The sequence below is a fragment of the Zonotrichia albicollis genome, chromosome 3 (genome assembly GCF_047830755.1).
Source record: "Zonotrichia albicollis isolate bZonAlb1 chromosome 3, bZonAlb1.hap1, whole genome shotgun sequence".
Classification (NCBI taxonomy): domain Eukaryota; kingdom Metazoa; phylum Chordata; class Aves; order Passeriformes; family Passerellidae; genus Zonotrichia; species Zonotrichia albicollis.
This window is the reverse complement of record NC_133821.1, coordinates 93791444-93814909: the sequence shown is the minus strand read 5'-3', so window position 1 is coordinate 93814909 and position 23466 is coordinate 93791444. Positions and strand designations below refer to the sequence as shown.

Below are 23466 nucleotides of genomic sequence, written 5' to 3'. Positions count from 1 at the left end.
AATTAATGACCACACCCACATTTCAGTATCTTTTGCCTCTCTGGAAAAGACTGAATAGGCTAACAATATGGGATCTAGATGAATCTTTCATCAAGATTATGTTCGCTCTTTGACACAAGAGACATGTAAAATGTGCCATGTGAGTAACTCAAAATCCCAGACTCCATGAGGATTTTGGAAGTTTGTACGAAAGGAAGCATGACAGCAGTGCCAGGAGTGTGCTGTAACAAAAAGTTCAATTTTCCAGGTTATGTAACACTGCGCTTCTTCAAGGAAAGAACAGATGCAGGAGAAGGCCTGCATTTCTAAAGACACTTGTGCTGTCAATTATACCTTACATATGTGTGCTGCCAACCAAAATATGTGTTCTGAAGTTTCAATGTCAAATAGCTAGAAGTATAAACCAGAGACCACATTCCTGACTATGCAGAAGAAGAGAGTAAAGATCACAACTTCAATGTAAAATCTTCTACAGCAGCATTCATACAGTTAAGAGCAGTGTAGGGGCTGCTCTAATCTTTTCCAGATGCTCATAGCTATCATAGGATTATTGTTCCTTGGTCATAAAATGAGTATACTCCCTATCAATTATTAAATGTAGGAGAAATGCTCTTTTGGTAAACTGAGGATTCATGGTTTTTTCAAATTAAACATTAAAAAATAAATAAAGCTACCATTTCTATTCCTAGGAACCACTGGTAGAGTTTTACTGCAAGTTTGCAGCAAGTTTTACTGCTGAATATTCAAAAATACATACTTCTCAGGGGTGGCCTGTAAAATAAAAAGGTCTCTAAGTAATAACAACACCATGAAAATTAAGTGGCACATGATCTTAATCAAATTGGCAAGCATGGGTGTAGTCTTCCATATCCTGTATCAACACAAAGCTGCTTATTTGGGTTACAGAAGGCTGTTTCTGATGTTAACATCTCTTGCCTTTACCAACTCAAGAATCAGCACGACTAGCTGAACAAGGAACTTCTCACCAAACCATGCTAAATAAAGAATAGTTGCTTTTCAAAGGTTTACCTAAATACACAGAATCATTTAGGTTAAAAAAGAAGCCAAACCTTAGCCCAGTATTGCCAAGTCCACGACTAAACCATGTCCCTAAACCCCTCATCTACACATCTTTTAAGTACCTCCAGGGATGGTGACTCAACACTTCCCTTGGCAGCCAGCTAAGGGAAAGGACAAAGGCAGGTAATGAAAAATACTTTCAGTTGAACACAAGCCTTCTGACTGAGGATAATGCTCTACTTGTATCAATATGTATTTCATTTTACTTTCCCTAATTTTATCTTCATTTGTGCTCAATTACTTATTATGCATTGCAGAAACAAAACAGGTTATAATGTGGCACATCATTATAGAGTGTAAATTCAGTTATGATGGACCCCAAGCATCCTAAAGCTTCTTTGAGAACTGGAAATAGATTTCTGTCTTTTACTTTTCAAGAAATTAAAGGAAAAAGGTTTTGGATCTTTGATATCCTTGGCACTGATAAACAGAGCAGTCACTGAGGAACTACTCACATAAGTAAGGTTGTCAAATCAGGCTCATCCTTATTAATTTTAAAAATTCACTTTCCAGATTCAGACCAAAGGAGCAGAAAATTTGGCCTGTTTTTTATTAAAAATGTAAAAGTATGAACTCAAACACATTTGTCAGGATAAAAAAGATTCTATAAAAGGAATAGTTCTATTTAATATTGTGCCATGTGTGAAATTCTACCTTTAAAACACAGACTTGTCCTAAGCTAGTTAGAGGACAGCATTTACTAGCTCCTAGAAAATTTATTACTTTTCTACATCGATCATATTGCTGGTCCACAGCTACATTTTAAGCCATGATTTGGCAGGAAATACAGCCAGCATGACACTTTGTCCCATTTTCCTCTACCGTATATGAAGTAGACTGATTTTGCCTGTCTCCAGTCTATTTTGTTTAGAGAAAACCGTCTTTGTTGCCATATTTCTGAGAACTCATTTTCTTGACTACCAGCTCATAGCAGCTGGGATCTACAAAAGTTGAACTTTCTGAAGAAAGAAGGGATTAATGCTGCTTTTCCTTGTTGTCCAGTGTGACCTAGCATGGATAGGTCCATAGACCTTAGCCCTACAAAATTGTTCTGAATTAGATCTACAAAATGCTGAGCTATTTATCATGCCCTGTTAGTCAATATTTAAGATCAGTGTGAACTGAGAAGGCTCAATGTGCTTAAAGCTGAGTGAGGTGGTGGTGGCTGTCAAGGCTGTTATTGAGCTGGGCTTTACACATTTTTTGTTTTAACCCTTCTGTCATGGTTTGAGCCTGGCACAGAGCCAGTGCCCCCCATGAAAATTCCTCACCCTGGTGTCTGCTGTGAGATGTGACCAGGAATAAGCAAAACAGGCTCCAACTTAAACATAAAGAACACTTTATTACTTAAACTACAGGAAAAGAAAAAAAGAAATTGAAAACCTTACAAAAAAACTTTCCTCCTCCCCACTCCCTGACTTTCCCAATCCGATACATTCTCCCAAAACACCAACTGCCCAGCCCGGCACGACACTTTAGTATACTCAAACTGCAGTTCATGAAGAGGAAAGGAGTCCTTCTTGTTCCATAGGCTTCTCCTGGAAACACACTGAAACCTCGTGTGCTTCCTTGTCACTTCGGCACCGCCCGGAAAAAGTCCTTTTGCCGCTTGTGACATCTTCCTTCCATGCCCAGTGCTCTCACCACTGACGGCATGGACCAGAGCTGCTTTTAGGGTTGTCTTTCAAGGATGCCTTGTCTCACTCCAAAAAGGCACAGTCTCTGCTTTGGGACATCTGTCCCCCCCATATTTTTCCAACCCCCTGGGGCCGGGGGGTCCTCACGAATGAACCCTCCTGGCTTTGAGGCACTGCCTCCCCCTAAATGCAGTCTCTGTGTCACAGGAACAACTGAGTCCATGGCCACAAGAAAAGTCCAGCCAAAAGGCCACTCCAAATCATCTCTCCCCATCCAATCATCTCCACGTTCTTCGGGCCAGGTCCTTGTCTCATCTCATCTCTTATCTCCCTTCTTATTCAGCTTCGAGGAGGATTAGCATTTTTGCAAGGCCCCAATCATGAAAGAAAGGGTTAAAAGTTTTCAGTCTTTATCTATCTCAAAACGATAATACTCCCACACGTGCTGCTGCTGCTGCGGCCGGCTGGGCTGCGCCCTTCCCCCCCTTTCTCCTCCTGGGCCGGCTGCTATCACCGCCGACTCTCCCTCTCTCTCCCTCCTGGGGGGGGGGGGGTAATGGCTGCCCGATGTTTCTTGGGGCTCCGCCACCCTTCCATCCTTGAGAACTTTCTCACCCCCATCTCCGTCCAGGCCCCGGGCCTACCGCATGGCTGCCCCTCCCCCCGCCCAGCAGCAAGGCTGGACGGAGGGAAGAGTGCAGCCTGGCCGGTGGAGCAGCAGCACCTGTGGGAGTACCAGCATTCTACCAGCATTCTGAGAGTGACAGAGACTGAAAACTTTTAACCCTTTCTTTCATGATTGGGGCCTTGCAAAAATGCTAATCCTCCTCGAAGCTGAATAAGAAGGGAGATAAGAGATGAGATGAGACAAGGACCTGGCCCGAAGAACGTGGAGATGATTGGATGGGGAGAGATGATTTGGAGTGGCCTTTTGGCTGGACTTTTCTTGTGGCCATGGACTCAGTTGTTCCTGTGACACAGACTGCATTTAGGGGGAGGCAGTGCCTCAAAGCCAGGAGGGTTCATTCGTGAGGACCCCCCGGCCCCAGGGGGTTGGAAAAATATGGGGGGGACAGATGTCCCAAAGCAGAGACTGTGCCTTTTTGGAGTGAGACAAGGCATCCTTGAAAGACAACCCTAAAAGCAGCTCTGGTCCATGCCGTCAGTGGTGAGAGCACTGGGCATGGAAGGAAGATGTCACAAGCGGCAAAAGGACTTTTTCCGGGCGGTGCCGAAGTGACAAGGAAGCACACGAGGTTTCAGTGTGTTTCCAGGAGAAGCCTATGGAACAAGAAGGACTCCTTTCCTCTTCATGAACTGCAGTTTGAGTATACTAAAGTGTGGGGCCAAGGCTGGGCAGTTGATTTGGGAGAATGTATCGGATTGGGAAAGTCAGGGAGTGGGGAGGAGGAAGGTTTTTTTGTAAGGTTTTCAATTTCTTTTTTTTCTTTTCCTTATAGTCTTTCCCTATTTTCCTGTAGTTTAAGTAATAAAGTGTTCTTTATGTTTAAGTTAGAGCCTGTTTTGCTTATTCCTGGTCACATCTCACAGCAGACACCAGGGTGAGGCATTTTCATGGGGGGGCACTGGCTCTGTGCCAGGCTCAAACCATGACACCTTCACAGGAAAAATCAGTGAATTTTGACAGCACATAAATCTACATTATTATCCTTTGTGTGACCAGGAATCCAGCCATGCTTTTTTATGTAGGTCTTGCAGCACGAAAAGAGACTCAACTCCCTTCCACAGAGGTTCAATTCCGCAGTTTGAACAATTCCTTCCCAGAACACAGACAGGTCTTGTAGTAGGATTAACTTGGCAATAATTTTTAAATATCTCAGCATAGACAGCTACAGAATATGTCCCTAAATACACACACCTTGAGCAACAAAGCAGTGAGGACACAGTATTATCAACAAAGCTTGCATTTGCCTTGGGCTACCCCAACTATGAAGACAAACAGGACACTGTGTGATGAATACAGGGATGGTCAGTGCCAAGCTGTTTCTCTCTGTTACAACAAAGCTCTTCCTAACTCCACAAATAATTCCTCTCAAGTTAAGAACATGCCATTCAGATCAAAGAACTACTTCACACAACTAAGAGACTCCTGCTGTGAAAACAGATGTATATTTTTTTCTTCCCCATAGACTAGTTATATATTTGCACTAAATTTGACTGCTACTTCATTCATCTTGGCACTCTCAACACCTCATCACCGTCACACAGCCCAGAAGACCCTTTACACTGACTTGGGGCAGACTGCTCAAAAAGAGATGCTACCATGCATAATGTGCAAATTTAAAGTATAAGGGAAAGACAGAGGCACTTCTGGAGGAACAGGAGCAACACTGAAAAATGAGCAGTAGTGAGGAGCTGTGAGAAAGGAAATACAAAACATGAAAGCATGCACATTACTTTAGGGGAGGGGAAGATAATAAAACAATGAGGAGAACTGTGTAAACAAAGACTTGGAAAAATTCACTCATCTTAGGTTTAAAACTTCCCAACCCATCAACAACAGCTCTCATATGAGACATACCATCAGTATTACACTACTCATACAAGCCATAATGTTGTTACCTTGCAAGGGTTCCATATTGCTAGAGTTTCATACCTCGACATTTCTTGTACACAGCTCCTCTAGGCACTGACTCTTCCTTATCCTCACAGCAGCCAACAAATGCCAGTCCCCCAACCAACCAATCCACTCTTTTATAACACTTCTTATTGGCTACAGGTGTGGCCTGTTAACATCAGGCCTGCTCCTAATGTTTAGTAATTGGCTCAGATGCAACTCTTTAGGGGGTAAGATTGCATTCTATACCACCTTATTTACTTATATTGAATCCCCCAACACCATAATTCTACAATAGGTTGAGTAAAATTAATTTTTTCCTTCTTTCTATGGTATCTCTGAAGCAACTATTTTAATATCTGTGAGACAGTGCTCTTCCCATTTTATTGATAAGGAACTGTGTCACAGATGGACAAGAACCGACTGATGCGAGCAAGGCAGGGAACCGGGAACAAATCTTCCATAATTATTCTAACAAATGTAACCATCATTATTGTTTTGCCCCAAATCCAATATCCTTACTCTCATTTAAAATATTTCCCACTGCCTACATAATGATGTTTAGGCTGTTTTGGCATCTATTTTCCCCTAATCTTTTATTGATAATGAGCTCTTCCAAGTTTCTTGCCAGATGTTGAGATGACAAAGCAAAGTGCAATGGCATAAAAGAGCCAGAAACAGAAAGAAGCAGAGGGCAGTATTGTGAAGCTTCCAAAATACTGGGCATTTTGAAAGCATGGAAATTAAATACGCTAATTAAACAATGCCAAGAGAGTTTTTTCCAGTGCAACCTTGTTTCCATTTACATGGGATACCACTTTTTACATGAAGATAATAGCTCAGTCCCTCTCGGAGCTGGTTAGAATTCTAAATATATTTCAAAAGTTATGCAAAGCTTTACAACTTATGAAGGACAGAGACAAATAGACTGTTGTGTGATATTTTAAATCTAAGTTCAAATAATGAGTAGGCCTTCTTCAGCTATAGAGTGATTCAAGAGTATGCAGCCTATGTTAAGCAAGATTATACTAGATAAACCAGGGATCCCTTCTACATTCAACTCTTACATGAGTGTGCAGTAAGTAAACTGAATAGTATCTGGCACTATACAATTCCCACATATTAATATTGCAGCGTTTTTCTGCATAGACTCTGTGCATTAACATTCTGCTGAAGAGATTAACCTGCCCACTTGTTACTGGGATGTGTCAAGAGGGGCATCTGTAACTCAAATAACTGGTAGGTTTAATTTCAGTGCTGAATTCTGGGGTTGTACTCATGCAACATCCCAAAAGTCTGGTTTCACCTAGAAAAAACTATCTGGATTCAAGACTGATGATCAGATAAAGTAGGACCAGCAATGGAGGAAAAAAAAAGCAAAAATGCCTAAGTAGAAATTATATGTATCCAGCAGGACTAGAAAAGTTTGCCTGGACTAGGATCAGGTCTTGAGTATCAGTCATGGGTGCATTGCTTCTGTCTTCTAAATGAAGTCCAAATTTTCAGCAAAGAAATTAAGCTTATGCAACATTGTCCTAGAATGAGCAGAGGCTCTGCTCTCAAATTAACAATGATATTCACAAATATCAAAAGAGTTCTATCAGTTCCCTACTGCCCAAAGGAAAATGAAGTAGCAGACAGGAAAAATAAGGGAAGAGCCAACATTTCATAGCAGTATTTGGAACAGGAATGCAAAGAAACAAATGATAGATGGTTGGAGGCACAGAAACTGAAAACACAGCTTGACAATGGAGTTCTGGCTGGAGAGCCAGTGGGAATGAGAAACATGTACACAAGCCCTGAGATCCAGCCCCAGAGGAATAAGGGATGGAGACTAACAAACATCTAACTGTAGAAAGGCACTGAAGACTGGAGGCAAAGAACAAGTACTTATACTACACTTATAGTAAAAAAAAACAAAACAAAAAAAAAAAAACATGGGACAAGAAGCCAGTGGGGCAGTGAGAAATAGAACTGCTGTCCTTAGGACACAGAACTGGGGTATACTCAGTTTTAACAGACAGTGAACACAGGTAGGAAAGGTCATTAAGAACTGAGCAGAGAATCAATAATGACTGAAACCTCTTTTTGGGTCTTCTGGAAACCAAATTTCAGTTTCTCATGATTTCTGTGCTGTCAGAAAATATCTGTTCAGTCAGATGGCAGTGAAAATAGGTGTTTTGCATCTTACTCCTTCAGCAATAGTTTTTGCAGAATATTAAACCATGAAATTTGTTTAACAGAAAAATGGTACAACCTTGTGTGGGGCATTTTAAGGTTCCAAGCATCTCACAATTCAGACTGGGGTTGAGACATTCTCAGAAGTTTCTATTTTAAAATGGTGTGTACTCATTACCTTTCCCTCTGTCTCTATTTCCATCTCTCTCACACAGACACATTTTCAAAAAACCTTTTTAATGTGACCAAATCCAGAAAAAAGATGCCAGAAGTTCCAGGTTGCCTATATAACCAAATTTTCCCTCATCTTGTGAATGAGCATGAAGAGTAATGGCATGACTCATATCTATTGTTACCAGAACACACCTGCCTCATACAGTGCACAAGATGGCCTTGCTGCAAGGATGAATCACAACTGCGTACTGTAGATGGTAAAGAACTTTTTGAAGAAATGCACTAAAAAGTGGGCCCATATAAAAACAACAAGAAGAATAGTTAGAGTAACTGGATGTCAGTCTAGAAAGCAGGATTCTATCTTTCCTTGACATAAAGTTTCCATTACAGTAATTCAAACCAGCTTTTTCACAAGTGGTCACTGCAGGTATATTCTTCATTTTCCATGTGATTCACTGAGAGGAGACATTTGAATTTGCAGAAGAGATGAATGTTCAGAGACATACATAGCTGTAGACATGAAGACTTTAGTTGGAAAAGTTTTATGTGACAGTAATGAGTCAAGGCTTTTGGACCTCAGCAGCTCAGGCTGGTCCTGTAGATTGGTGGCAGTTTTTGAACACAGTATTCTGGGCCATGGTTCCCCAGCCATAAAATTGGAATCAGACTGTCTGCCAATCTCAGAGGGCTGCAGTAATGCTAATTTAATGTCTGCTCATCACCTTGGCACTATCGCGATACTAGGAAAATCCCAAAATGCAAATTAATAATAATAACTATGTCTCCAGAGCAAGGCTTAAATATTCTATAGCAAACAAGGTGTGGGGCCACAGAACAATGTCATGAAAACAAAATCTAGCACAGCTGCTCATTAAGTGACTATCACACATTCTGTGAAGTGAAAGAGGAGAAGATTTTCTAAGAAAAAACAATATGTGATCATGTCATTAAAGAAGTCTTCACAATGCACATGCATGGGGGAGATTAAATTGACTTGCCTTAACAAAGTTAATTCTGGCATGTATTAGCTTTAGTGTTTGGGGTCTTTAATGTAGATTTCCACACACAATATATAAAATAACTGAAGATCCATTAAATAACTGAGATCTGAATAAAGAACCTATATTAATTGTCTCTATTATATTCATCCACTTCAAAGCAGAATTTACTTTTGGAATGCAATGCTGAAATGGAATATAGGAATGACTGTTTTATTACCAATTATTCTTATTTTCTACAGAAAGATTGGATTTTAGCCAAGAAGTTCCTTTAGCATCATAAATTGCAAAATAAGCAGGTTAGAGAGCATCTTCTATGTAATAAGCTACAGTAGCTCCTGCAGCCGACCATTGTTCCTTGAAGTACATGAATTCAAGACAAAATTTATGAATTAGTCTCACAAGCAAAGAGTACACTTAAACTCCATGAACTTCAAGTGATGTAGAGATAATACATGGCTCTTTTTTATCAGTCCTGCTCAAGAACATACAAGTGCAAGCCAAATCCAACCTTTGCCTCCGTGTTTTCATATGGATGTGACTTTCTCTTTGTGAAAACCACAGGCTCTTTGTGTACATAAGGGTAGATATGTATGTATCTGTATATCTAGCTGATCAATTAAGTGGCTTTCATTTGAAATATTCTGTCCTTTAAGAATGACTGTGTCTCTTAAACCAGCATATTTATCCAGAGATCACATTTTGTAGTGTGAGTTCATTTTTTACTTTCTGTTGCACTCAAAGATATGACCCACCACATGTTTAATATATAGATACTTAAGGTAGGACCTCAGTTTTAAAAGATGTCTCCTGGTTTTGTTTCTGTGTGCACTGCCTGGGTACCAGGGCTAAGTTATGTGTCCTGCTGATGGAATAGGCACACAGCATAGAAGATTTTGTTTCTCTAATCTCTTATATTAAAAACACAGAGCCAGCTCACTGGGTACTTCAGACCATACACTGAACCATCTAACATACCTTACCTCTTAAATTTTAAATTCCTTCACTCTGCATTCATAACAAATTTTAAGATAAAGTGCTTGTTACCATCAAAATAGTTTTTCACCCTGAAAATTTTAGCACATGGGCACTTCACTACAAACTACAGCAATCATCATTCCTGCCATAATTGCCAAACTATAGCAATCACAATTCCTCTGCAGACCTCCTTGCTCCCTCAAGAGGGGAAGAAGAGGGGCAGGAACCAATCTCTTCTCTCTGGTTATGAGTGACAGGACCTGAGGGAATGGTTTGGAGCTGTACCAGGGGAGGTTCAGGTTGGATACCCACAAAAGGTTCTGGAACACTGGCACAGGCTCCCCAGAGAAGTGGTCAGAGCACCAAGCCTGGCAAAGCTCAAGAATATGGACAAAGCTCTCAGGCACACCGTGTGGCTCTTGGGATGGTCCTGTGCAGTGCCAGGAACTGGACTTCAATGATCTCTGTGGGTTGCTATCAAACCAGGATACTCTGGTTCGATGACAATTATTCTTATCTTTTAGAAACTTCTAGATACCCTTCACAATATATGATCAGCAGCAGATATGGAAAGGTTTACAGCACCAGAAGGATTTAAAACTTAAATACAATATTTAAAATGTATGTAAAATTTCTCAACTGCTTTTTTAGATAATTTTCACCCCTGACTCCATATCAGTATCAGTCATTTATTTTATTTCATTGATCTTATTCTACATACCAAACACAGAGTACCAACTACTTCCATGTTTCTCACAATTTCACAGTGCATTTTGCAAGTTTGAGTTCACTTAGCACATTGCTGGTATTGCTGTCTTTGAAGTTAAATGAAACTGTTTAACATGGACATTTGGATCTAAAGCAAATAGTTTTCAGGTTGATCAAACAAACGTGTTCCAAGGCTGTGAGTCTACTTTCACCTTTAACAGTAAGATCATAGGAAGACTTGGCTTGGAAGGGACCTTAAAGATCATTTAATTCCAAAACCCCTCCCACAGGCAGGGTTCCCACCCACTAGACCAGGTTAATCAGAGCCTCATCCAACTTGGCCTTGAACATCTCCAGGCATCCACAGCTTCCCTGAGCAACCTAATCAGTGATATAGGGATTTTACACAAAGTAATTTTACAACACTTGCACTTGAGGAAAAACTGGTTTTAGAATGTTTTAACTTACAAAGCAATTTTTATTTTTGTTTATGCATTTGAAATTACCATAAATGAAGACAGCTAAATGCTATGACTCCGAAAGATAGGGGAAATGGGGCAGATATTTAGTCAACATTTGCATGTGATTCAACTTAAGTTCATGGTTTTATCTGTGGAATACTTTGTAATTCTGCTCCCACTTTCTTTTCAAAACCATGCCATCTATTTAAGTAGCAAAACAGAGATTTGGGCCAAAATGCCTCACTACCATAACACAGCTAATCTGTTGCAAGGCAAAAATTAGAACACTGGCCTTCTAACTTTAAGTTTCTTTCTTAATCTCAGACAGTTCCACACACTTTATTTCTGAAGCCTGATGGGTTTTTGCTTTTATTTACTGAAGTACATGTGAGATTATTTTTGGCATCTTTACACTGGGTCATGAAACAGCATGTTTTGGCACCTGCTAGCCTCACTAGCAATCTGCTTACTCCAGGCTGTCATCCTTGTGCTACTCCTGGGCATGCATCTGACAAAAGTCTTGCAGGTTTGCTTGGATCAGCAGTTTTGCAAACAATGGGAGAAGAGCAGCATATGAAAAAGCTTCACTGGTGTTTAGGTGAGTCTTCATTTGTTGATTTTGTATTTTAAATATATTTTAAATAAATAATGCTGTTCATTCTTGTATGTCCCATTTTATTGTTATGATTGATACACCCAAATACAAACCAAAATGAAGATCCTTTTTGCAAAATTCATTTGTTAGCATTTGAAAATATTCATTGTTGAGACTTTCAGGCACATTTGCACTAACCACCTCATCTACTGGAGCATTTAGTGAAACTCTGGCACTAACAGCAATGATTATTATGAAGGACTAATTTAAATTAATCTAGTACTCTAAATAAAATGCATACCTTCTCTTTCTCCTTGAAGAGGTTTCTGATTGAGAAAAAAGTGTCTGGTGCTGAAATGGTTCACAAGTGAACCAAAACCATGATGAAACCACATACATACAGATTATTAGCAGAGACTAGCAAAAAAATTGTGCCTCTGTGGAACCAGTGAATCACTGATGATAAATATATACAAATTACCTAGTCACAAAATTCAGTCTACTCAATCATCACACCTTAAAATATTAAGTTAGGAGAAGCAGGGTGTGTAATTTTTTTTAATGTATCACCACCTCATGGGTATGATTATGAACTTGCATTCAGCACAGTGAAACCACAAGCTCTGAAGAAAAGGGTGCTTCCTGAAGAGTAAGATTTTCTCCTCTGACTCTGAACTCTGACTTAGCTCCTATAGACATAAAGTTCATTTCACTTAACTTTAGATTAGTTGCAATATATGCATCAACATCCATGCTGATCCCTAGGTTTCCTTTATTCTCTCTAGTAAGGAATGTGCTATTGTACAGTCTGATTCATCTGACCTACTTAGATGTCTGCCTTCCTAGGAGATGAATCATGCCCTAAAAAGTGTCTATTTCTCTCCATTGACTATAAAGGTAGCCCAGCCAAAGATAATTTAGATAGAAAAGACATTACATTAGGACAGATAAATTTCACCCCAGAAGCTATGAAAGGAACAAAACAGGAGTGAATGCTATTTTCAGCAATATTTAGCTTCTGCATGATTTTGAAATAGAAATCCATCCACAAGGTCATGTGAGGACAATACTACTGAGAGCTGCTGAGCAGCACAGACTGGTCTCTCCCAAACCACAGGGGAGCAACTCCCTCATGAAATGAACAAGAAATGATAGTACCTACTCCCTCTACACCTTTACAAAAATATTCACAAGAGTGGGAACTTTTAGAGTGCACTGCTTTCTTTACATGTTGTTCGCAATAAAATTAATATGGAGTCAAAACCTATTTCTGCACAGAAAGGACTGTTGAATTTATAAGAATCTGCTCACAGCTTTCTCTTCCTGCCCACTTTTAAAAACAATTTCTTTCTAGCTTTGATTGGCTAAGAAACATACACCTTCTCTTGGCTTTAGCTACTTGCCAGATAAGAATCTTTATCGTTTTTTATCATATTCCTTTCCTTAACATTCCTCAGTGCACTGAAGGTGAATGAAGTGCAGAAAAAATGCGCTTCTGCATCCCTTCTGTCTCGGTATGTGAAAGTCTTTCTTTATATGTAGACCTGATAATAAAAGCTTTATTTCTACTGTATAAGAAGCATAATTCTGACCTAACTAAACCATGACCCAAATTCTACTTGATCAATGAAGTCTTTTTCAGAACTTTACTTGGCTCTCAAATTATTCCTCTGTCTTCCTTGGCTTGAGAACGAATACTTCAGTTAGAGCAATACACAGTCATTCATCTGCAGTGGAAGAAGGCAAAATCTGCCTAAGGGTGCTAAGATTTCTTTTGCCCACCAAAAGTCAATACCCAGTATTGATAAGGAAAAAAGAATCATTTAAGATCACATAACAAAGCTAAGTTAGTTTCAGTAACTAAAAACTAATCAAAATAATGCTACATGATAACCCTTCTACAGAAAATATTAAAGTGGGAGAAAAGAAGGGAATCAACATTAAGAAGATGTAATGATCTAGCAAAATGATTTTTTATCTCTTCTAATCAAATTATTCGAAAAGTTTCTAAATGTTTGCTACAAAAACAGTCAGCTCTATCATAATCAGATTTCTCTTAAAAACATTTTTACTTATGTGGTGTATTCCCCTTACTCTGCGATTGAGATATAAGCACATGCCTGCTAATGCACTGAAGAGAGACCATGATCTTTCACAGTGGGTTTAATTTGATTTTATAACCCAGTCAATTTTCAAGATGATTTAAGGATTAGATGTTCTGTCAGGCTGAGCTATGTATCCAACAAAGCTCAAGAATATTTTTTTTCTTATTCTTACTGGTGATATGCCCCTGCCCTGGCATTTTTACCTTTAATGTCACATGTTCTCTTTGGCATGCTAACATCAGCAGCAGCCCATGACCAATCACTGGGCTGGGCCATGCATTAAAACAACCATGCCTGCTCACAGGAGCAGAGATGCTGCCTAGAAACTGCAATTCAAGCATCCTACTGCCTCATTTTTAAAACCATTTTGGTCTGGAAAGACACAAAGAAAAATAAGCATAATTTTATGTGATGATTCCTACTACTTACATTTATAGTGACAATTTCTAAACTGCAAATTTTAGCAACATATGACACTTTGATTGATGAACTTAGCTTTTTCAGAAGGTTGTGCTAGGAAGATTTAGACTGCCAAGAACTAACATGAACTCGTCACCATGACAGTGTCTTTGTAACTCTCTACCTGAACTAACATCAGGCATTACTTTGTGCATCCCTGCCATTCCATCAACACCCTCACACAAGGCAAGCACGACAGAGAAGTATACAGAATTCACTTCAGCCAATGAGGGGAGTGAGGATTTCTGACTACTCAGTTATTTAAGGGGGGGTAACTAAGATGCCATAAACAAGAAGAACACATGATTCTGCTTCAAAAACGGAGAAATATGGTCACCAACCCCAATCCTTAGGTTGTGCTGAATTTTGGTCAAAACTTAGCTAAATGTCTTGTAGAAAATTTGTGGCACAGGCAAAACCTGAACGCATCTTTCCCAACTGTAAGCTAATTCTCTAATTAATGGGCCAGACTTTTCTTATTCCCTGAGGCACCATAGAACAAGTAGAAATAATATATAGCTGCCTAAGAAAAATGGTGCATACCAGAGATTCCTACATTGCCTAATTAGGGTTGCTTTATTATGCCTTTTCTCTGCCATGGCAGGGCAAACTGAATACAGAAGCAAGTATAAAATCCCTAATCTGTGATACTGTCCTCTATGGGTCTGCATACTGTAAAGAACCAGAATATCCTTTCAAGATATAAAATAACTATAATAAAATGCTTAAGATGGTGCACCTTTCATTGGGTCCATAATTTACTACAAGATGTAGCTTAACAGAAGGCTCAGAATGATGTTTCTATCTGTTAGCAGCTGAAGTGAGCAATCCTCATGAAGATGATTCACAAAGAAAAGTCAGTTTGAATGGTCTTTTCCAGCATTAGTTTCTAAATTTGAAACTGATTTAATGATTTATAGTATGCACAACAGTTTTATGTCAGGTCTCTGGAATATCAAGATTAACAAAATGTGTGCATCTGATAATCTCTGCAGATAAAAAAAAAAAATGAAGCTTTAGATACATTTTATCTAAAAGAAAATGGGAAAAATCACATCAGCAAGTTTTAAGGTAAGCTCTTGCAGCATTGCAAGAGTTAATATGAAAAATTCTGTTTGCAAAATACCAAACGTAAGAAGGTAAATATTTCAGTTTAAGCTCTGGTGCTGCTGGTATCTTCTTATGAGTTTTCTCTCTCTCTTTGTGTTGGGGCAGGACTGATTTATTTTTTCACCCTTAAGTCCATGTTCCTTAATTGCCTTGTTCTGTAGAAGACTCTACAACAGAAACATCCTTTCACGAATCCATTTAAATTCCTCATGTACATTCTCTCACATCTCAAACTTCCAAACTATTTTCTTTAGCAGTCACCAGAAAGCACTATACATATTCCTCATGATCCCAAACTACAGCACAAGAAGTTCCATGAGCTCAACCTGAGCTGAGAATCCATTTAGTCATGCCCTGCATATTCTCATCCCACCTCTACCTATTCTTTTATTGCTTTCTTCTTACACTTCCATTTCAAATTACTACTCCTTTCCACTGTGACATACTCTGTGTCTCATCAACCCCTTAAAGTACACTAGCAAAACATAAGTCACAGGTAAATGTTCTTCTGTATCTAATCCAAATTTTTCCTGTAATAAAATAATTACTATCTCATACAATTAACTGATTCATGCTTCATCTTATTTTAGTATAGGATTTCTGAGTTTAACTACATTTATAACCGCTGTCCATCATCATCAAAGGAATCAAGTCAGTGGACCAATATAGTGTATATATGTCTCTATCTTGTAAATTATTCAGCTTTCAGCTGAACTTCCTGAGTTTCCTTTGAAGAGTGGGGCCTATGATTACTGGCAGAGTATACTCTGCTAGTAAAGTAAAAGTATTCTGGTGTTCTTTTGATATGCAGGAAAATCATAACACAGTTGTGTCCTGTGGTATTAGCTCATAAAGGTCTGTGACAAATGGCCCTCCAACAGCTGCTCAGCATAGAATCTGATACCAGACTTCTGAATTTCTGGACAATGTATAGATTTTTCCAAATAAAAATTCAGCAGAAGAAAAATGATTCAAGAAAGAACCCCTGTGATGAATACCAAGGGAATACCATCTATTTTTCCTATACTCCACATATATGGAATGCAAATATATCCAGCATTTTAAACAAGTTTGTAAGCAATGCTTAAGAAAAAATGCATTCCTCAAAACTAAAATGGATTTTATCATTCCTAGCCTCTGAATTCACTTCATCCACATTTTGTACACTTACACATTCAATTTATATGCTCATTTTTCATGCCAGCATAAGAGAACTACTGTGACTGCCTGGAGATAGTAGGATGACCATAGGGCAAGTCACACTTTATGAATAAATATAAACACAGTGAAAGAAATAGCAAGTTTTCCAACCTATCCACCTGCACATCTAACTCAACTGTTACTGTTTAATGAAATAAAATTTCCTATTTATTTAAAATTAATTAGTACAACCTTTTTGATTTCACAGTAAAAAGAATTCTAGTGCATTCAGGTCCAAAAGGATTCAGGCAGTCACTCCTGTTCTTTGTAACTTCAGCAGCAAGAATAATATATGCATCATCTAATTTAACTGCAAATGACTCTTTTAGCATGAATTGTCTGTTTAAAGATAATGCACAGCAGAATTCTTAACTGCATCCCAGAAGTCATGCAGCACCAGGCAGATAAGATCACAGTGGTTACCAGGGGTGGCAAATGGGAAAAGCACTACAGGAAATGAACTCTTGTCAATAATCTCAAGAGAGTGCTATATTTAGGTCAATTGTACCTGAAATCGTTTGGTGGGGTAATTGCTCTTTGGTACAGACTCTGCTCTCTGAGCCTGTCAGAGTGCTTGTAGGTCCTCTGGATTGAATTCACCAATTTTCTTCCAGACTCATTTTCTAAAAATAAAAACAAACAAACAAACAAAAAGTTTAATGAAGGACAGCAAGCTTACCAGAACACAAAAAATCACTCACATGTTATTTCAGATTTCAAAAATATGCTTTCAATGAATCCATTTAATATAAAAACATGTTTCAATAAACAACTGATTGCCTCAATCTTCTAGAACAGAAATTTATTCAATTATTCAGATTTTTTTATTTGGCCCTCCAAAGACTTCCCAGATCTACTGAATACCTACAGCGATTTGGAGCGCTTTTGTGATCAGTTAACAGTCAATGCAAAATCAGAATTGTTCTTAAAGCTTATAGTGCATCCCAGTACAACACTATTGTAGCTTTAATTCAGGTTGAGTCCTCATCTGAAAATATGGCTTATTGTTTCATAATTTAGGATGTTTCATTCATGTGTACTGAGGAATGTGGTAAACTCAGTTTTAGGAATCCAATCTAATGAGACAAATATTGACCTTTTTCATCAGTTAGCTGTATTAATATAGATACCAGAAAACAGCACCTAGTCATTCTGTCTTATGATTTCTTAGAAGAAATATTTTGCTTTGATATCACAGTCTCCAGCAGAATTATTCCTTCTTTACATTAAAGAGTAAGTATTAACTAGAGGAATTTTAAAATAAGGAAAAGCCTCCTTTATCAGCTATTCAGCATGCATTTACCTTCTACAGACAGATACAGCATCATATCTGTATTCACTACTTAGTGCTTTTGATTAGTGTCTATTGTGATTAAAGAAAATGTCGTGATGTAACTACACTGCTGAAGAATGTACATGTACTTTTTATTTTAAAAAAATATTACAAAGGGAATAAGATACACTACTGAAAGCTACAGTAGGTGCAGCAGTTAGTTTAGCTATTGTTTCTTGGGAAGAACTTCAAATTCAAAGATACTCATTAAACAGAGTAGATGGCAATAACAGACGAAGTGTTAATGGGGCAGCAGTGGAGTGTGTCAGGAAAATGAAGAGACCCTGAGGGGCTCACCATGCTGTTTATGCTCAGCTAAATTCAGCAGCATTACCATAAATCCTCTAAAAGATACTGTACTCAACTCCCTATTTGCTGCTTTTCAGGCAAGGTAAAATTCTATGAGTTTAGAAGATAGTACTACTCCTTTCTATTAAACAAACTTTGCATATAAATGCACTAAATATTTACATGCAATTACTATTAATTTTTTTTACAGTTTTACAAAAAAAAAAAGACAGGGTCTTTTAATCTTCAAAATAATGTGCGAATCTATAAGAAAATTTCTTAAATCATACCCAAGAACAGAGCCTTTAAACGAAACAATCATTTCTCTCATAAAATTCTTTCATAATTTAAAGACCAAGTTTCAATATTAATTTCTCAAATGCATAATTCAACTAGATAAAATAAAATTATGCATCAACCAAATAACTTTTCTTGAGAGTTCAAAATTCTTGATTTCTAGTTAGTTGTTGTTGGGTTTTTTTTAAGTGGCATTCTGAGGAGTAAATTAATCTTAGGAAATATACATAAACCATTCATTCAAAAAATGTACTGATTGAGAAGAACTATGTTATAAACACTTCTGCATGCATCCTCATGGTGACCTTATTGTGCCTTTGATCTTAGAACAAAACTTTACCTATGTAAGCATTGGTGGATTTATTGTTAAGGAGAAAACAGCGGAAACACGCTGTGTACCTTCAACTATAAACACAAATTCATGTAAGAAATCATTATCTACAGAAGAAAGGTCACAGCAAAACCATGAAAGGCTCCATGGAGTCCCCAGCAGCACCACGGACATGTTCTCGCCATGCCCCAACACCCTGCTCAGCTTGAGACGTGTCCAAAGACCAAAATGAGGAGTGAAGCTTTTTCCCAGTCTTCTCCCAACACTGACATTTTGAGGTCTACCTACAACTTCTAATTATTGGAAACAATGAGAACAGATCTGAAAACTGGTTGTTGAAGGACAAGGCCTTGGGATCTGACAAACTGGTTTCCACTATGTACTCTTGACCCTGCACTTCAAAGCCAAAGATCTGATATCCAAGAGCGGTCATGTGTTTTTGAGGATTACCGTTTTGCATATAGATTTATATATATGGGAATACCAGGGGATACCATTCAGGGAATACACACAGGGAATACCATTCAGAGCCTGCCTCAACACAAAATGCTTGGCAAATGCAAAGACAGCCATAGGTGACTTGCCTGCCACTGAGAATACTGAAAAATAAAGCCTCCATAGTTATCTACTCCTATTCTACTAATGATAATAATACTTTGTTCCAGGAACCCAAAAAACCATTCAGTTACCCTTGCAAAACAAGAAATAAGGTACTTGTAAGATGCTGAAGTTTGGATTCTCCTTAACACCCAAATAAAGCACATTTAAAATCCAGCTTAAATGTCACCGGCTCTGAGATGCCCTAAGTGATGCACTTTGCAAGTGAATGGCAAAAACAGCTGGAATGGATACTTTATCCTTATAAGCAGTGGATATTTTAGTAGCAGACAAGAAAATTCTCACAAAAAAGGTTACATTCTGACTGATGCTGAGAACCGGCAATTCCCAGAAAGGTCACCAAGAGCCCCCAGTTCTTATTATTCCTGAAGGTATGGGAAAAAATCTGAACCACTAAAGTAAAATCACAGGAAAGTGTCCAGCTCTCATGCAAATACTGCCTGCCTTTACGAGGTTGTATACTTCCTCTAGTGCACTTCAACACTGGTGGTCACTTGATTTATTTCTGGCAATAATTCGCTTTAGTGGTTTTTTTGGTTTTTTTTAAGGCAAGATGAAATAATTACAACTACTTCAAATACTTTGATAGAATTAAAAAAATTACTTAAATATTTTATCTCATATTCAGATTTATGAGGTTATTTGTGATCATCAACAGATTTGGGCAATTAAAGTTTTACATTAATTTAAAGGCACTAAAGTCATGCTTCTGATTATTCAGAATAAAGTGTACAAATAAAAAATACATGGGCCTAGTCCCACTACTGCTTACATTAGATAGACATCTGTCTCACTTTTCAGTGGAAATAACACTAAAGTCCAACCTCTAGAACAAACATTAGGTCAAAGGTCAAGAAATATAAATATAAAAAATTAAATCACAACCATTAAGTGAATAGCAAACAAAGTATTTTTTTTCAATCAGAGTATGAAGTTCTCAATAATCTGTGAAAACAAAGAAATTAAGGTGAAAAAATGTTTTTTCCATCCTTACGTTCAGTGTATTACTTTCTTCCATCAACAACACACTTGAGACTATAAAGTAAAAGCACTTGTGAGATTTTACATTAACTTTCATGTTGATCTACCAATAGACAGTCATAGTGCCAACCTGCTTTGAAATAAATGTTTCCTAAACTTATAAAACTCTATCCAAAAATAAAAAAGGATGATTAAGAAAAAATGATCCGGCATAAAAATACAGAAGCATGGATGTCCTTCTTCAAGGAAAAAGATATCCAAAGTTGACATCTGGTGCTCTTGGAAACTTTCTGAATACCACCACTGAAAGCAGGCAGTCAGTGAGCATCCCTGTTAATACTGGATGCCAGGTTTCTAATGTGAAGTGTAGCTTAGGCTGGATTAATGGTTCAAAGGATCAGTTGCTGCCAAACAAGGATTTAAAACTAATGAGGAAAATACACAACTGGCAGTGAGGGGACCTCTTGGAAAAGCTGTGTGTATCCCTTACACGGTAGATAAACAGTTATCCCCTGAGTGAGGCCCACTGGAGAAGTGTGAAACAGTGCACAGTGTACCTGAGTGAAAGAGCAGAGGGCTCTCCTGACTGCAGAAGGTAATCAGGGTGGTGGAAACAAAAAATGCTTGCAGCGTTACTGGCTCTTGCAGTGAACAGTGTGTTCAATTCCAGGACAATATGGAATTGGAAAATTGTCTTTAAGCGGGAGGATGGCACACAGGACTGCACCTTAAAACCACACTGCAAAGCAAATAACCGTAGGAGATTACATTAAAAGCTGTTGATCTGTGGGCATTTCCAAGGTCAATGTTTGGGTGGGCAGATTTTACCTTCTCAAAACTGATACCCAGAGAGCCAGAACAGAAGAAAATCAGGGGGCAAGTAATCAGAACAACTTGCCAACGATTAAATTAAGTGTAGGGTAGAGAACTGATTTGCCTTTCCAGATCTTTCCTGCTGTTTTCTGAAGCAAACCAGAAGCAGCAATGGCATCTTAAGGAAAAAAAAAAACCACAACTAGTGAAATGGAAGTGTAAAACAAATAATATTAACCTACAGAATACAGACCTACACACTGCAGACTATGAACTACATACAGAAAAAGTTATTAGCAGATTTAGTTTTACCCTCCTACACAGACAACTATTGGAGAAGTTGTCTGAATGCAGCAAAGCATTGTGTGGCAGATTTTGGGCAGGGCTGCTCGCACAGTCGATCATGCCCCAGTGTCAGATCCACCTAATGACTGCAGGTGAAAGCATCAAGCATCTACTGACTCTTCTGTGGGCTAAGGCCTATTTCTGCCATCTGTTGCCACAAGTTATATTTTTATTCTCTCTCCTTTAATCCCTAACTGAAATCATTTTGCAGCAAGATTATCTTTTGAACAATAAAGTAAAAGTGCAATATTGTAACATAAAGAAGCAGAGAATTAGCCTTTTCAGTACACCAAAATGAAAGATACAGAAACTAATCCAGAAAACTGTATTTGCATATTGGATTCATTTCCAGTGTCTCAGTTTGATGGTGACTTAAAAGATCCTATGCTGTACCTGAAACATGTTTAAAAAATTTTGACACATCTTAAGCCTAATGAGCAAAGATGCAGATATATTAGAGAGAGACTGATCAGTACATAGCTACCTGTCTTTGCCTTCCAGCACCCATCTACATACACATGGGCAAGGAGGAAGGGTACACAGAAGCCTTGCTCCTATTTTGCCATATCAAACAAGCCTGATAAAGCAATGGTATTTTCATACATCACTCTGCTGAAATTTGCTTTACCATTGCCAGGACAGAAAAGAAACATGTATGGGGAGATTCTTTCACTGTCATACTCTGTCACCCCAACAGCTGTCACTTGGAAGCTGCAAGTTCTTATGTCGCTTGGCCACTTCAAATTGATATACTTAAAACTGACTCCTCTTTTCTTTATAATAGTAATTTCTATGAAGATACTTAACACTACAATTCTCAGAAGCAACAGATAAACTATGTGTAACTGAATTAAATGCAAAAGAAAATCTGTGCTATACTGATTTTTGTAGCAGATACATAAGAAATGTTCTTCTCAGCATTTTTGTAGCACATCATACAAGCTAATGCTAAAATACCATTCTGAACTCGAAAATTACCATTATGTATACTCAGTTGCAATGATTTACATCACAGAAAGTACTGTTGTGAATAAACTTACTGTGACTTTGTACAGTACTCACAAAGATTTGCCTGAAATGCAAATCATTTCTATTTTAGTAACATGTGACAAGAAATAGAAATCCAAAAAATGTTTACAAACTGGACTATATTTAGGATTATACTTACAAGCTGATACATCTCAAAGGAAAACTAGGATTTACTGTGAGTTATTAATTGCACTTCAATTACTTTTTTGTTACAAAAACTAACTAATCAAAGACTAAAACTATACATGACTGTTCACACACCAAGAATAATTGTTCTTAAGTGTAAACAGAAAGGATAACTGTCCTGTAAGGCTGACATTTGTCTGCACAAACAATTGGAAAATACTGGAGAAAAATGAATATGCTTCTACTAATTGAATTTCTTTGCAAATTATTTGTGATCAGATTAGAGCATTAAATTAATCCCAAAATGCATTTATAGTCAAATCTAACCATGGATGTTAAAGCATATGTTAAAGCATAGTCTGAATTTATGGTTTCAGACTATCTCTCAGATGACCTTAGGTCAGAAACCCTCTCTTCTTTCCCCCTTACATTCACTAGTACTGTCAGGTAAGAGAACAGTGACTGTGTCACTTATTAAAGCAGTGCCTCAGGTGCAAAGGTCGGGTATCCCACTGGAGACAGACAAAGCAAGTTACAGAACATAAATACAACACAGAACCTCCAATAGCAAACAGACAATAAATGAAAATATGCTTATGAACACGTGCATTAAGGAAGATAAAACCTTGGTGTCCTCTGATGCTGGTATAGGAGACACCAAATGGGTCATGGAATATTTGTAGGGCAAGTTCCTACAACAGACCGACTTCCAATAGAGTGAAAAGCAGGAAACTAAGGTGGGCTGAGGTATCAGCTACAGTGGGACCTGCATATCAAAGAGCTGTACTAGCATAGTAATAGAGTGAATGTAAAGCATCCATGAATGGAAGATAATCTGCAGATACACCAACAGGTGTACAACTTTTCCCCAAAGATACAAAAACTATATCATTATTGAGATACATTTAGAATTCATTATCTAATACATTATAGCATGTTTTACCCCTGTACTGATAAATTTGCATCAAAAGAGAAATCAAAAATTCTTGAGCATTTTTGTAGCACTGAGCATAGCCAGTAGACTAGGTTTTGAATAAGCAATTT

General features: G+C 38.1%; 1 protein-coding gene across 4 annotated transcripts in view; it reads right to left on the bottom strand.

Annotated features, from left to right (window-relative positions):
* MYT1L (myelin transcription factor 1 like) overlaps nucleotides 1-23466 on the bottom strand; it is a 309881-nt gene that overhangs the window by 205986 nt on the left and 80429 nt on the right. For all 4 annotated transcript variants that reach the window (XM_026793576.2, XM_074538141.1, XM_074538140.1 and 1 more), the window contains exon 2: nucleotides 16770-16884. The gene's annotated coding sequence lies outside the window, so the exon portion shown is untranslated. The remainder of the gene's footprint in view (nucleotides 1-16769; nucleotides 16885-23466) is intronic.